Raw genomic sequence first — 15,429 nt, 5'->3', positions numbered from 1 at the left:
AATGATAACACGTTTATACCAGCCCAGTAGTCAGCACTTCGGTGTTGACATGAATATCAATTATATGGTCATTTTTATAAATTTTCTGTTTACAAAACTTTGAATTTTACGAAAAACTGAGGATTTTCTTACCCCAGGAGTAGATTACCTTAGCCGTATTTGGCACAATTTTTTTGGAATTTTGGGTCCTCAATGCTCTTCAACTTTATATTTATTTGGCTTTTTAACTATTTTGATCTGAGCGTCACTGATGAGTCTTATGTAGACGAAACGCGCGTCTGGCGTATAAAATTATAACCCTGGTACTTTTGATAACTATTATCTTCAATTCTAAACCAAAAATATAAATGTTTTTTAATAATCAACTTATCATATATACCAGGATTGAATTTTATATCTACGCGCGTTTCGTCCACACAAAACTCTTTAGTGACGCGCGAATCCAAAAAAGTTTAAAAGATCAAATAAAGTATGAAGTTGATGAGCATTTAGGACCAAAATTCCTAAAAGTGTTGCCAAACACAGCTAAGGTTATCTTTTCCTAAGGTAGAACATGTCTCCCGATTGTATCATGTTGTTTGTGAGCGTAATAATTTTCTTCACTGAGAAATCTTTATATTTTCCAGTACATCAAACATGTCCAGTAAATTGGTTGAGATTAGGAAGTAACGGTTACTATTTCAGTGCTGATACTAAAACGTGGCACGACGCAAAGGTACGATTTGTTTTTGATTACTGTAACTTAAGAAAATTAGTGTGTTTTTATTATTGCAAATCATGCGACTGTGACAATAGCGCAGTAATAACTTGCATTTTGATATCTGACATCTGATACATATATTTGTATGCAGATTATTTTTAAATCGCAATTATTATAGCAATCTAGACTTTTTGCCCATTCTTCATAAATGACAAATCTCCAACATTTTATGTAATTTATCGAGGTGCATTTATGAAGCAGCATCTGCTCAATATTTCGGAACACATGAAATTGCATTATTTTGGATGAGTTTGTGTTTTTCTGTCTCTATTTTTGTCTCGGCTGTTGTTTGTCTTTTGGTAGTTTTAGTATTTTGCCATGATATTGTCAGTTGTTTTTCTACGTATGAATGCTATATTTTGTTAATCTCTTCTTTTAAAATTAGATATATGTCTTTTTAGTTGTATTCTTATACGCTATAACATCAGACCAACATCGTGTGCATGACACAAAATCTAACGACAATAAATATATCTGATCCGTTTGATTTAGTGGTTAGATTGTTGATATACTAGTACATAAACGATATTGAATGAGTTTTGCAGTATCCTTTTTTCATTTTATTTTTATTAGCCAATAAAGTTTTCATACATTTGGGATACACAATGTGTTACATGTTGTAGGCGTTTTGTGAAAGTGAAAATTCCATGCTTGCAGAAGTGAAAACTACTACGCAGATGAGCTGCATTAAGACCGTAGTCAAGACATATCAGAAAAGTATATAGTATAGATCTTACGAATGTTATAAAAGGTCGCATATATCACACGCTTGCACCCCTATTTCATTTTATTGTTGTTGTTCCCTGAATTGATACATTAAACGAAAACAATATTTAATGACAGACCAATAGTAGAACAAAGAGAGCAAAACGCTTAACCAGTATACACATGGAAGGGCTGTAATATGTGTCTGTCCAGGAATAAATAACATTAACATGGTTGTGCACACTGAATAATGCGCGTAGCGCATAATTTAAAGTGTGCACCACATTTTTATGCCCTTTCAAATATTTATATATTGATTCTAAATTCCAGTTTAGAGTAAATCGCGAAAATGGCCAATAAATTCAAAATTGAAATGTAAACTAAAAAAGTTTGCCATATCAAGGTTTTATCGGATAAACTCCTTAATAAAAAAAAACATTATTAATTATTCATTATTTATTCACTATTAATATACATTTCAATTTTGGTTTCGAGATTACTGGCTAGGCGGTACAGATATTGTTACCGAAGGAATTTGGATATGGATACATAGTAAGGTGATAATTACTTTAAACGATTGGCATCCGGGACAACCAGACAACTTTGGTAACACCACAGGTGAAGATTGCATTCTAATGATGAAAAACTTTCCATATAAATGGAACGATGGAAATTGTCACACCCAACGTTCATATATATGTGAAAAGCAGTAAGTTTATTAAAAATAATTGAAAACAACACGTTAAATAATTCTATGCGTCCGAACAGCTTTTTCTGGATTTGCCTCCACCAGGAACGTAACGATTTGAAATTCGAGGGATGAATAAGTACCGAAACAGTTGAAGAGCTATTTGGCAAAAAAATACATAAAACAAATAGCCAAATTCATCTAAGGTCAACTTTGCCTGAGGGAGCTGAAACCTTAGTTTTTTTTATAATTTCAAAATTCATAAACAGACAATTCTAGAAAGGTTTGTTATAAATCATGTCAATACCGAAGTACTGACTACTGAGCTGATGATAACCTTATTAGTTATTTGGACTTTTTAAGTATCAAACAATTTATATCTTACATATCATAATTAAGTACTTTATAAAATCACAGAATTTCATGTCTTTTTTTATGTTTAAGTAATCGAAAAAGTACTAACAGAAAACTACCATTTCATAAATTAAATGATATACAGTGATGCAAAATTAATTAGGCTAATCGTATTGATATTATGTCTGCATTGACATTAAGCACAACGTCTCCATCACAACATCTTTCAAGTGAAAATATAAAACAAAATAGACTTGCTGTTAAGCTCTTTATGTAGAGATTGTTTTCAATATACCTTATCAAACGTGTCCCGTTTTGCATGAACCACCTTCAATGTGAATAAAAACTCAGTATAACACACTGGAGACACAGGCACATCGTATTGGTCAACCAATTTTCTATGTCAAAATATTTTAGATGCAGCTATTGTGGCAGGACCATTCAGTGTATTTTGAATTTTAAAAAACTTAGGCTTTTCTACCTCAGGAATAGATTACCTTAGCTGTATTTGGCAAAACTTTTAGGAATTTTTGGTCCTTAATTCTCTTCAACTTCGTACTTTATTTGGCCCTTTAAACATTTTTTGATTCGAACGTAATTATAAAATTTTAATCCTGGTATCTATGATGAGTTTATTGTTAACTAGCGTAACGTATTGACTGAGATTTTCAAACCTTGTACAATGAAGCGAATACCATGCTCTTTCTGAGAAAACCACAAAAAGAGAATATTTGAAGCCACAACTTATTGTTTATGCAGATGCCTTTATTGTGTATCTAAATATGTTAGTTAACACACAATACATTTCCAATTCCATGATCGAGTGCTAGGCTGAAATATTGTACATACATTTTACAAAATTGATATCTAGATCTTTCATGACATTAAACTTTTGAAATCAAATTCACTTTTTATATTTTTTGCAGGTTGGAGTGAAAAATCACGGACTAAAAAAAGCTGACAACAGGGAACTTTACATTGCGTAGCGTTGTGTTATATCAAAATCTGTAACTAATTGTATTATTTATTTGTCACGTCTCTATTGGTTTTATCTAACACAGTAGTATCATAAAAAGTTGTGTTTTAATTATTGTTTGTTTATGTTGTTGTTGTTTTTGATCTACATGTATTTGTTTAAGCCTTTACACGGTATAAACTAATAAAAATGTGTACTTTCACATTTTTATTGTATTCAATTGTTTATTGACACTATGGAAACCGTTACTTAGTAAATGTATCTAGAATGATTTTTCAATCCATACCGCCTTTTCTTGAAAATACTTATCTACAACAATAAATCTTATTTAGTTCAAGACCGGGTAAACCGGGAAAAAAAGACACGGATTATTTAATCATATCTCAATCTTCGGTAATAAGATCGGAGTTGTCGGATTGAATGATTAATGTCACCTGATTGGAAGATATTTATTGATGATGTTCAGGAGCGATGTAGAAGGTCTGCAAGAGACGTTTTCCTTTCATTAATGCTGAAGACCATCGACTCTAACCACATGACTAATCAGCTAAGAGCCCTATTGGACAACATTAAAACATCTTCCAACCGCAATTGTACAATAGTTTTGAGTATGCTTTTATAAACGACCTCAATATTGGATCCTGTAACTGAAAGTTTACGTTGATTAAATATTGTACAGTTGTAAAAATAATGTCTTATAACTTAATCGAATGTTTGTTGCGTGTGCAACAGATGGTATCTGAATCCTAATTTAGTTTTTCTATCATTGCTTAATACAATAATGGTTCACCACAATGAAAATAAATTACAATGCTAATTTGCAAAATTGTAATGTACAGTATAGGTGTATGCATAAGTCTCATATTATCTATAACTTTTAGGAATATCCCTTCAGTTATAAAATTATTCAAAAAGTTATCAAAGGTACCAGAATAATAATTGAGTACGCCAGAGGCACGTTTTGTCTACATAAGACTCATCAGTGACGCTCATATAAAAAAGGTTATAAAGCCAAACAAGTATAAAGTTGAGGAGCATTGACGATTCAAAATTCCAAAAGGTTGTACTAAATACCACTAGGTTAATCTATGCCTGGGATAAGAAAATCCTTAGTTTTTGAAAAATTCAAAGTTTTGTAAACAGGAAATTTATAAAAATGACAACATAATTGATATTCATGTCAACACCAAAGTGCTGACCACTGGACTGACGATATTCTTGGGGATGAAACGTCCACCAGCAGTGGCATCGACCCAGTGGTTAAATAGTTATCAATGGTACCAGGAATACAATTTAGTACGCTATACGTGCGTTTCATCTACATAAGACTCATCAGTGACGCTCATCTCTAAAAAGATTCGGTTAAAGCCAAACAAAAACAAAGTTGAAGAGCATTTAGGATCCAAAATTCCAAAAAGTTGTGCCAAAGGTGACACCTAAACACATCCATCGTGGATTGGAGAAATCGAGAGATGTTCCGAAAACTCTAAAATCCACCTTTTGTAACTGACATTATCAATCATTCCCATCACAGAATAATTAAACTCCCTTCTTTCATGTACACCTTATAAAAACTATGAAATGAAGCAAGAAGGTAGAGAACAAAAATGAAGAAAAAAAAAACCCTTTAATAACAACGAACTTTATTCGTGGACAACGACATGCAGGGTAATTAATTGTGGTCTGAGGCCGCTTTGCGTCACTGTTGGGTTGTATGAAGACGAAACGCGCGTCTAGCGTATTAAATTATAATCATGGTACCATTGATAACTATTTGCAAAAATTTACATTGACAAGACTCGACATAATCTTGACTGTATTAAGCTAAACTTTAAATAACCTAGCATATTTTAAAAGTATAATATAATTGAGATGGCTGTAAATATCTTTTAAAATCAAAGTTGATCGGAAAAAGTAAAAAAATAAAATAAATGAAAATTTACTATCTGAATTTTGTCCGAAATGAAAATTTCGCTTGTCTTTCATGTACCTATTAAATAAATACTTAAATTTGAAAACTATAAACATAATAAAACAAACTTCTATATAACCTGATATTTTGTAAAACTTATACATAATTGACAATGATGGAGTGATTCCGACTATACCAATATTATCAAGTACCTAATTTGACTTATTGGGTATAGTTTAGACCAAAGTCAAGTACAGTTAAGAGCAGTTAATTGCTGTCGATTATGTCGATTATGTCGATATTAAAAGGAAGATGTGGTCGCATTGCCTATGAGAAAACTCCCCGCAAGAGACCAACCGACACAGAAGTTAACTACTATAGGTCACCGTATGGCCTTCAGCAATGAGCAAATACCATACCACATAGTTAGCTACAGAAGTGACAGTAGTGAATTTCTGTTAAGGTACCGGTAGATCATAAGTAAATATTTTTTGAGACAGAATTTTCTTATACTTGGCCAGAATGAAGATTTTAATGCTCTTTTCAAAAATATAATAAAAAGGAGGGGTCACCGTGCTATTGTTCAAGCTATGAGTCGTTGAGAGTTGCCTAAATTTGGTTAGATTGTTCATGGGAAAACACATTTGTGTGCATAAAAAAAAATCTATGAGATAGAATTTTAAAATAAATTCTGAAAAGATAGGTTTTGTAATATGTTTTAAGAAAATAAAAATAAAAAATGGTGTCACCGAACTTGTTTTCTTGCTACAAGTAAAAAGAAAAAAAATCCCTATCTGTCCAGTATATTTTTTGTACTAAAAGTGTTATCTTCCCTTAAATGACTCTTTTGAAAAAAAAAATTATTCTAAAAGCAAGCAAAATGATATTTGTTGAAATATTTTGGATTATAACAGTCTAACCATTAAATTGCAAATCTGTCTTCAAATTTGCAGAAAAGGCAAATAACTAGACCGATTTTTTACTGTGATTGTTCAATCCAAGATGGTGGTATATACCATGAATCTACCTTAAAACCTAGCAAATCAAGAAGAAAGAGCCATTTCTGTTCAAGATATTAAAACTCTAGGATTAACATGAACTCCAAAATGACACTAATCAAGGTGAGTTAGAGCTACAGGGTAAGCATATCCTGCTATTAATGTTTTAAGGGTCATGCACATATACAAAATATAACTTGCACCGGGAAGCATAGGTCACTATGAAGAAAATAACAAATCTGAACAAGGGACTGCAGATGCAAGTCCGCAAAAAATGTCACTGGTGAGTTGCGAATCCAATGCATAAAATCGGTCAACCAATTATTAGTGCTGATCGTAAATCCATTCCGTGTCGATTTAATTCGTTTGTTTTCAAATAAAAAAAAACACATTTATTGCACGCACCTAAAACAAAACAAAAAAAAAAACCTTGAAAACAGGCTTGTGGTTTTGGACATAAATTCTATAAACAAGTAGAAAATATAGACATATCCACCAGTTTTTATTTAACAATTCTACGAACTAAGATAGTGCTGTTGCATTGCAAACTATATCTTGTTTTCATTTCATTCACATATAGATATATGAAGATGTGGTATGCATGCCAATAAGACAATTCTCCATTCAAGTCACCATTTAATTGGCATTTTAAGTCAATGTATGGCCTTATTACATGTCTTTGTATTTACTTGTCACACTTTTTTTATATAGATCAACGTCATTATTGGGACATTTTGAATATTTCATCTTGTAAATTATAAACATTAGCCTGAAATAAAGTGTTACCTTTATGATGTAAAATATCAGGATATATTTATTATCTTCATCTGTTAATGTCCATATGTTTCTGTAATATTCTTCATGTTCTTTATTATGATATCAGCCTGACGTTCTTTTTCTATTTGATGGTTTAGTTTTTTAAACAAGATTTTCGTGTTAATTGCATTGACATTGGTTGCAATGATTTATTTCGTGATAATTAACAAACTAGAAAATGCCATATTTATATCCATAATACATTGCATTTACTTTATACAAGTAAACCACAATATCGATCGATCCCTTTTAAGACAATTATCTTGAAATTACTTTTTACAATTGGTCCATTCTTAACATGCTATATGTAGATGCAAGATTGATCCATATTATTTCATTAAATATACGGTTTGTTTTTGCAAGGATGTTGAATAAAGAATTACACTCATTGCTAACAACATTAGTTATTGTTAGTGATGTTGTTATTTCTTTCAATCCTACACAGAATCTTAGGGAGCATTATAATAAGAATGTAAGCAGAGAGAACTAGTTTTGACAGAATTCATTGAAATACTGTTAGTCGCATTAGGAACGTTTTCAAATTGTCCTGTTTGTGATATCGTGGTACTAAACAAACACCGCATAAAATATTCGTAGGAAATGTTGTGTTTGAGACGCATGCAGTTAACCTATGGTCATTGTTTACTCACGTTTGCTTAAGGATGAAGATCTGTAGATCTATTAATTTTATTCAATACAGTAAAAGAGGGACGAACGATACCAGAGGGACAGTCAAACTCATAGATCGAAAATAAACTGACAACGCCATGGCTAACAGAAGAGAAAGGCAAACAGACAAATAATAGCACCCAAGGCACACCATAGAAACTAAAGAATGAGCAGCACGAACCCCATGAGAAACTGGGGATGATCTCATGTGCTCCAAAAGCAGGGTTTCCGCTGGCGGTCGCCATTTTCGCAATTTGCGAAAAAATAATAATTGTGGCGATAAAAATTCGTCATTTGCGAAAGAATTTGGCAAAAGAAATATATATAACATTTCTTTTCCTCCATCTTGTTTTTTTACTTTTTTTCGAGTTTCTCGGACTTTACCGGATCAGACTATACTCGGAATTTACCTTGACCTCATTAAGATTTGGACAGAAAATCAATAATCAGCTGATTGCATTTTATAGCTATCGACAACAAAGGACTAATTAATAAAGGTGTTGATTGAATTGTTTGACAACATGATATGGTTAAACGGCTTCCACTAAATGTCACATACATAATTTATTTACCACTTTGTGACGCACGTGTTTGAAGCAAATTTTTGACGTCTCCTCTCCTTTTGAAAATAGTTTAGAAAAGAAAGCTGTTGTGACGAAAAATGTTCAAAACCAAGAAAAATCTCCGATTTAAAACTTTAATTATCCATTTACTTAATATAGGTAATTGATTAGGGAGACTACTTTAAAGTCGTTTGAGTGACACACGTCACGGTTTCAAGCATAGTTTTACGTCTCAACTTTTTCATTTATGATGGTCAAGAAAAAAAAACTGTCGTTTAATATGAAGAAATATATCCAAAAGGTTGGAAACAACCCCTCGAATGAGAGTAACCCTTCAATGTAATGACTACACATAAAATGAGGGATCAATTTCATGTGATAAAAACTTTTGTTTTGTTGTAAAAACCACTTCTTAGTACATAAGGACGAAATCATCTTATTTAAGGGAAGGAAAGGGGGAGGGAGGGGGTAGAAAAAAAGATAAATTTTAAACTAAAAATATATTTATCTTACTTGGCGAAAAAAATAATAAAGTGGCGAAAAATATATTGTTTTGGCGAAAGAGGTGGCGAAAAAAATAATTGACCCAGGGGAAACCCTGTCCAAAGGGATAATAGATCCTGCGCCAAAGTAGCACCCGTCGTGTCAGAATAATAATTCTAAACCAGAGGGACGTTCTGCTTTTTGAATATATATATGTGGTGATAGTAACACACTCATTCAAACTACTGAAAGTCTTAAATAAACAGTTTACAGGTAGTGACCTCGATATGTAGCTTATTCTCGTGTGTATCTTAGTCTATACGCAATCTATTTAACTATCGAGTTAACCCCCGAACACCTCAGATCAGATGACCATATAAGCGATATAAATATAAATATAGATATACATAGATTAAGCAACACGTGCAATTAGAATTTGTGTATTCTGTTTAATTTCATATTATAGATTAAAAAATATGTTTATCATCGTTTTTAACGGTATCAGAATGAATTCATTTGTGGATCGAATCAATCAATGAATTGATTTACCATTGTTTTCCTTTCAATGTTGACATTATTTTCCATTAAAATAACTTTACACGGATAATTCATGCTTTATCCACCTATAACCAATGAATTAAATTGAAGTTTACATGAATATGGATTCAATGAGGTCGAATTATTTACTTGAAAGTTTTCGATGTTTCTTAGCTTATTTTGACAAATCTGAACCATTTGTTAGTACACACGACAGGTATTTACCGAACTTGTTTAATACTATTAAATGTAACCTTCCGATTATACATGTACATGAAAGTGAAACCAGGAAACAATTGGTAGCGGAAGGAAACTTAATTTACAGCTGAAGACAACATAAACCAGAGCTCGATTCGAACCAAAGGTTAGTGCTTTGAAATAAAATATTGCGGAGATTCTAGATGCGGTGTTTGCTGTCAAGATTTCAAATATTTAGAAAGGAGATGAAACGTTATTTCATAACAACGTTCAGATCAAGATTAAATCCCGATAACTTTTCATTACGAGCAATGCCGTAATGTCACAAGCCTTCTTAGCGACGTCGCCTATAACAATGATAATTCAGTTCTGATGAAGAGTCCCAATGGACGGATTAAATAGATTGAACTGTTAACTTATTTCCTTATATTACTTAACCTTGTATCACCATCACTGCTGGTAATCCGAGGGATGCAATCTGTCGAAAAGTTGTCACTGATTCAGACGTTCTTGTAATGTAATAATTTTTGTGACTGCATCCTGCGTTAATTTATAAGATCCTCTACGATAGATCATTCATCCTTAAAAAATTTCATCTACATGTCTCATATATTATGTACTGTGATACGACGCTGGATCAAATCTGACGAGGAAAGATAACACCCAGCCTACGAAAGTTTTATTTATGTAGATCTAAGATTGTCGAATGGTCTAGCGCGTCTTGGTCTAGGGCATAGTGCAAGGCGATTTGGTGCCCCGATATCTCAGAAGCAAGAGTTCGAATCCCGGACAGGGAGGAACAAAAAAATCCTTCCGCAAATTTACAGATCTATCCTTGTTGGGCTGACTTTTAGACGAATTGCATATATAGATTGAATGTATGTTCAGCCTTGTATCGATGGATAAAAAATGTGTCCCAAAATAGTCACTTTTTCAGAAGTACTTTTATATATAGATATATATAGATATATACATTGATAATTCAGCTGAACTCTTACATTTTATCTTCATGCCTTATGTATCATGTACTGTATTACGACGCTAGATTAAATCTGACGAGGAAAGGTAACACACGGCCACCGAAATATTTATCATTGCAAAGCCTCTGTGTTCGTGTGGCCTAATACGTCAGATAAAGTGCAATGCGATTTGGTGTCACAATATCTCAGTTGCGTGAGTCAGAATCCCGGCGATGGAAGAGCAAAAAATTTTAAAATGCAAACGTACATTTCTAACATTGTTCAGCTGATGTTTAGAATAATTATATATCACTCTCATTTGCTAAAAATAGCACAAATGAAAGTTCCATTTGATAAAAGAAAATTCAAAATGTTTAGCGGTAGGATGATTATCTGTTGAACAGATTAGCAATGATTAGTGTGAATTTTCTGACAAATTTTAAAATTTCGCCGCTGGTTATTTGGATTGATTCAAAAATGTATTCTAAACACGAAAACATTGTTATAAATTTTATTGATACATGTACACATATGATAAAATTAAATGTTGACATAGCCATGTTAAGTAATTTAAGCCGTAAATCCATATGTTACTAATTATAGTCCACTATACTCAAACACAAAGCTGCATATATATACTTGTTTCATAGGCATGATATCATGTATGATATGTGAATATTAAAAAAAATGCTTTCCTGTAATGGTAAGATAACAAACAGTAACTATATTGAAACAAAAAAATATGTTATGTGAAAAATAAAAATCTTGCTTTACTAAACGAAAAACAGACTAATTGAATTATTGTTCCTATGTTTAAACAATCGTATGAACATTTTTTTATTTACAAAACCATATAGCGGAAATATTTAAAACAGCAATACTACTGCGAACACTTGATAGACGAATAAACTGGACAGTGATAAATATATTGTGTTTAGATTCAATTCAATTTTTCAATTCAAAGTTATATTGCCATATAAACTTTACAGTGTGTGACATATAACAACAAGAAAAAAATGAAGACAATAACTAAGTAACTTTATATATATATATGAAAATTCAGGTAAATATTAAAGGGTCCCCTGTCCTCAGTTCCATTGACTTTTTTTATAAAGGATCCTAGTTTATTGACTTGTGTTGGTTTTGATGGGTTATGTATATATATAACTTGATCATTGTCAGTGAGATTAGCAAATGAATTATTTTCTATGTTAATGCAATTAATATGCTTATCTAATATTTGAATTGTGAGAACAATTCATTAAGAAATGTTTCTCATCATCTAGTACTTTGCATTTTTTGCAAAGTCTCTCTTCGCGAGGAAATTTTCAATTACTAATGAATAATCACTGATTCTAAGCTAGACGTACATTCGTTCAGTATCTTGAAATAGTGTGTTTGTTCACAACTTGTTAATATTAATATAACTACTATGATCGTTGTAGTGGTCGTCGGCTTTGCTAATGAAAGAAAATACATGTGATCATGTGATTATGAAACTTTTCGAAGAAATGAATCAAATTACCTCTCGTTGAGAATGATATTATGGTTCATACACGCTGTAATAGACGTTAAAAACGAAATGATAAGCTTCACACGTTTATCCAACACCACGCTTGTTATCAGGCAATGTCGTGTACGAACGTAGTTCAACGAAAACGTAAAAAAAAATGGGCGTGGTTCAGTAGATGTTTATAAGCATTAATCAAAGCAAGGGTTCTGGATATATAAAATATTTACCTTTTAAACATAAATGATTACTATCGAATTATTCTGAACTACCATTAACTTGTATTTGGTGTACACTTAAAATTATATATATTTCATGATAAACTATCAGTCACGGATGTCGTTTCTTTTGGAACATGTGTGTGTAATTCGTTTAACTGGTTTTAAAGCTGACTTGAATATTTCAATATTACGTTCCGTACAACCCTTTTCTTTCATTTCCCTAATTATATCATTACTTAATTCTTCTTGTTTAGCTAATGACTCATTTTGAAACTGCCACATGCTCCTCCTATTTTCGTTCACTATCTCTTCTAGCTGGGACTCGTTTGTTATTATTATGTCCATGCAATTTTGGAATGCAAAATATACATCTTTCCATATTAAATCCTTTTCATCTTTTTCTTTTGGGAATATGTCTGTAGTTGAAAGTATGTGCAGCGCTGTTGACCATCGATGAACTATCATCATTACAAATTGTATGCATAATAGTACTCCAAATACAATGGAAAACATGAATGATATGGGTCTGATGATTATATAATTTGATTGACAAGGAATTTGAATAGATAAAGTTTCGTTTATCGAACTGGAGTATTCAAGGCTGAACATTAATAGTATAGCTAAGGTGTTCACAATAAGAACAAGTATTAATGAACTGTTTCTTAGATTATCCAGTTTGGTCTTCACCTCATCTGTATGACCTGTAATAGCTAGAGGTTTTAAACAACCCTCTAATTTCCGTTCCCAGAATTTTTTCTCATCTTCTGGCAGTTGATCGTTGCAAAAGATTTTACCTTAGTAAACATTAAAAAAAACTACTATAAATTTGTTTGTTAATAAATCCCCTGCACTGTTAGATTTGGTAGTACAATCACATATCGATTGGCAATTAACAGATTAGGACCGTTCAAAATCCTATGTTTAACACGTTGTAACGTTTAGTGAACATTTGTTAAATTGTACCACGCTTTCATGATAAAAAACATTAAAAAAATATCTAATTTTAAGTTTAACCGACAACCGAGCAGTGAGTAGGCTGTGCTGAAATAGACGTGACGAATTCAATTTAAATAGTTGATGCCATTACTTATTGAAATGGCAGATAATAATGACCAAACATCGCATGTCATTGTAAGTCTATATGATAGATTCAACTTAAATTTTCAATATATAATGTAAAATACGATTTACACACGCAAACAGTCTCTACTGTTAGATAGATGATTAGCTTATCCTCCGGCAAACATATTCGACACTGTCACAGTCTTCATATGCTAGTCCATGTTCAAATCCGATTAATCATTTGTTGTCGTTTGTTCCTAATAATTTGTTTTTAACGTTGTTTTGTACAATAATCGTTCGTTTTTTTCGTTTGCTTTGTATTTATTTTGGATGATTTGCTCGATCACTACGCGGTTTTACCTTGTGGTGTTGGACGTATTTGACGTATAGTTGTTAACTTCTCAATCATTTGTTCTCGGAAAAAGAGTTGTCTTATTGGAAATTATACCACACCTTATTTTTTATATTGGTAGGTATTCTCTTATTATGTTACTTTGTCCTCAGGAAAACAAACACCTGACAATGTCAGTAATAATCATAGACAACGATGTTGTTTTTGGGAGATTATTTCATAGATACAAAAGATGCAGCTTATCAACAAATCGTTTAAATTTATTACAGAAATTGTCTTCCACTGTATCTAGTGTGAAAGGATATTTTGCAACTCTTGACAGTTAAATGCTTAATAATTACGATCGACACACGTCAAGTTTCTTTTTTGAAAATGTACCTGTCTCGAAAGAGGAAAAAATGTATTACACATTAACTAACACAAGTCAATTGATTTCGGCAACCAAAATTTTATAATGTTGATTTTTGAAACGTTTTGAGATTTTTACTTAAAAAATGAAAGAAATCGAAAAAGGGGGATTCCTTTTCAAAATACTATTATAAATTGATGTTTATTTGTTCTAAAAAAAATGCAACGTGTTGTTGAAGCCCTTCATATAGATATATATACATATATATACTTCAGTATAAAAAAAAATATTTTGAAATAAAACAAAATCATTATAGATACCAGGATTGGATTTCAACCAACAAAAGACTACAAAAGACCCTTCAGTGCCGCTAGAATAAAAAAAAGTTTTAAAAAAAAGCCAAAAAAGTGCAAAAATACATGAATACACTTAACAACTTAATTCTTTTTTTTCTGGATATATTCAGTAAAAAAATCATATAATTCCACGCTGTGTATTTCTGGACACAATTTTAAACAAATATATATATTCGGGTTATATTTTCTTTATAGATGGAACTGGCTGCGGTGCTGTTTCAAACAGCTTGTTATTTTTTAAGTTCCTGTCATTTGACGGATCGCTTTATCTATCGTCAAAATAAACACAAATAATAATATGAGTATGCCTTAGACGGAATGTTTAGAGAATTGAGCAGTGTATCATGTTATGTTTTTCTTTTTTTTTTTGTAAACCATCATAAACTTAGTAATATACTAACTGCCAGTAGTAGAACTTCCTTTTTCTGTTTCACTAAAAATATAAGTTATGCTTAAGTTGATGTTTGATATTATGCTAAGAACACGGAGATTAATTATTTGTTCTCACTCTCCATTCTTTAAGATTTTATCACCATTTTAATTTTTATGACAGCAATTTATATCAATTGAAACATGTGTTAACACATCAGTAACAACACAATTGTTCGCTATTTATATAAATTCAAATAAGGATAACGTGTTTTGTCATCATTTCTCAAAACAAAGTCACAATCATAGAATACATATCAAATAAATTCAAGTAAAAGTGACTTTTTTGGCATATTGATCATTTGTTCCGTGTTGCAGTAGAAGACACCATAGTGTTTTACCTGTCCAATACATAACCCCGATACATTTTACACAAATACATACTCTTCGTTTCAAACATGTCTAAGTAGATGAAGTCCTGTCAATGTCCTTTCAACTAAATGACAAACGTTGACGCGCTATACAAACTGACGTATTCAAGATAAACAGTGCAGATGTTTTTTTGTTAGTTTTTACTTTGACGCAAATGACA

This window comes from Mytilus edulis, chromosome 12 (assembly GCF_963676685.1).
Source record: "Mytilus edulis chromosome 12, xbMytEdul2.2, whole genome shotgun sequence".
NCBI lineage: Eukaryota > Metazoa > Mollusca > Bivalvia > Mytilida > Mytilidae > Mytilus > Mytilus edulis.
This window is presented reverse-complemented; position numbering follows the sequence as displayed.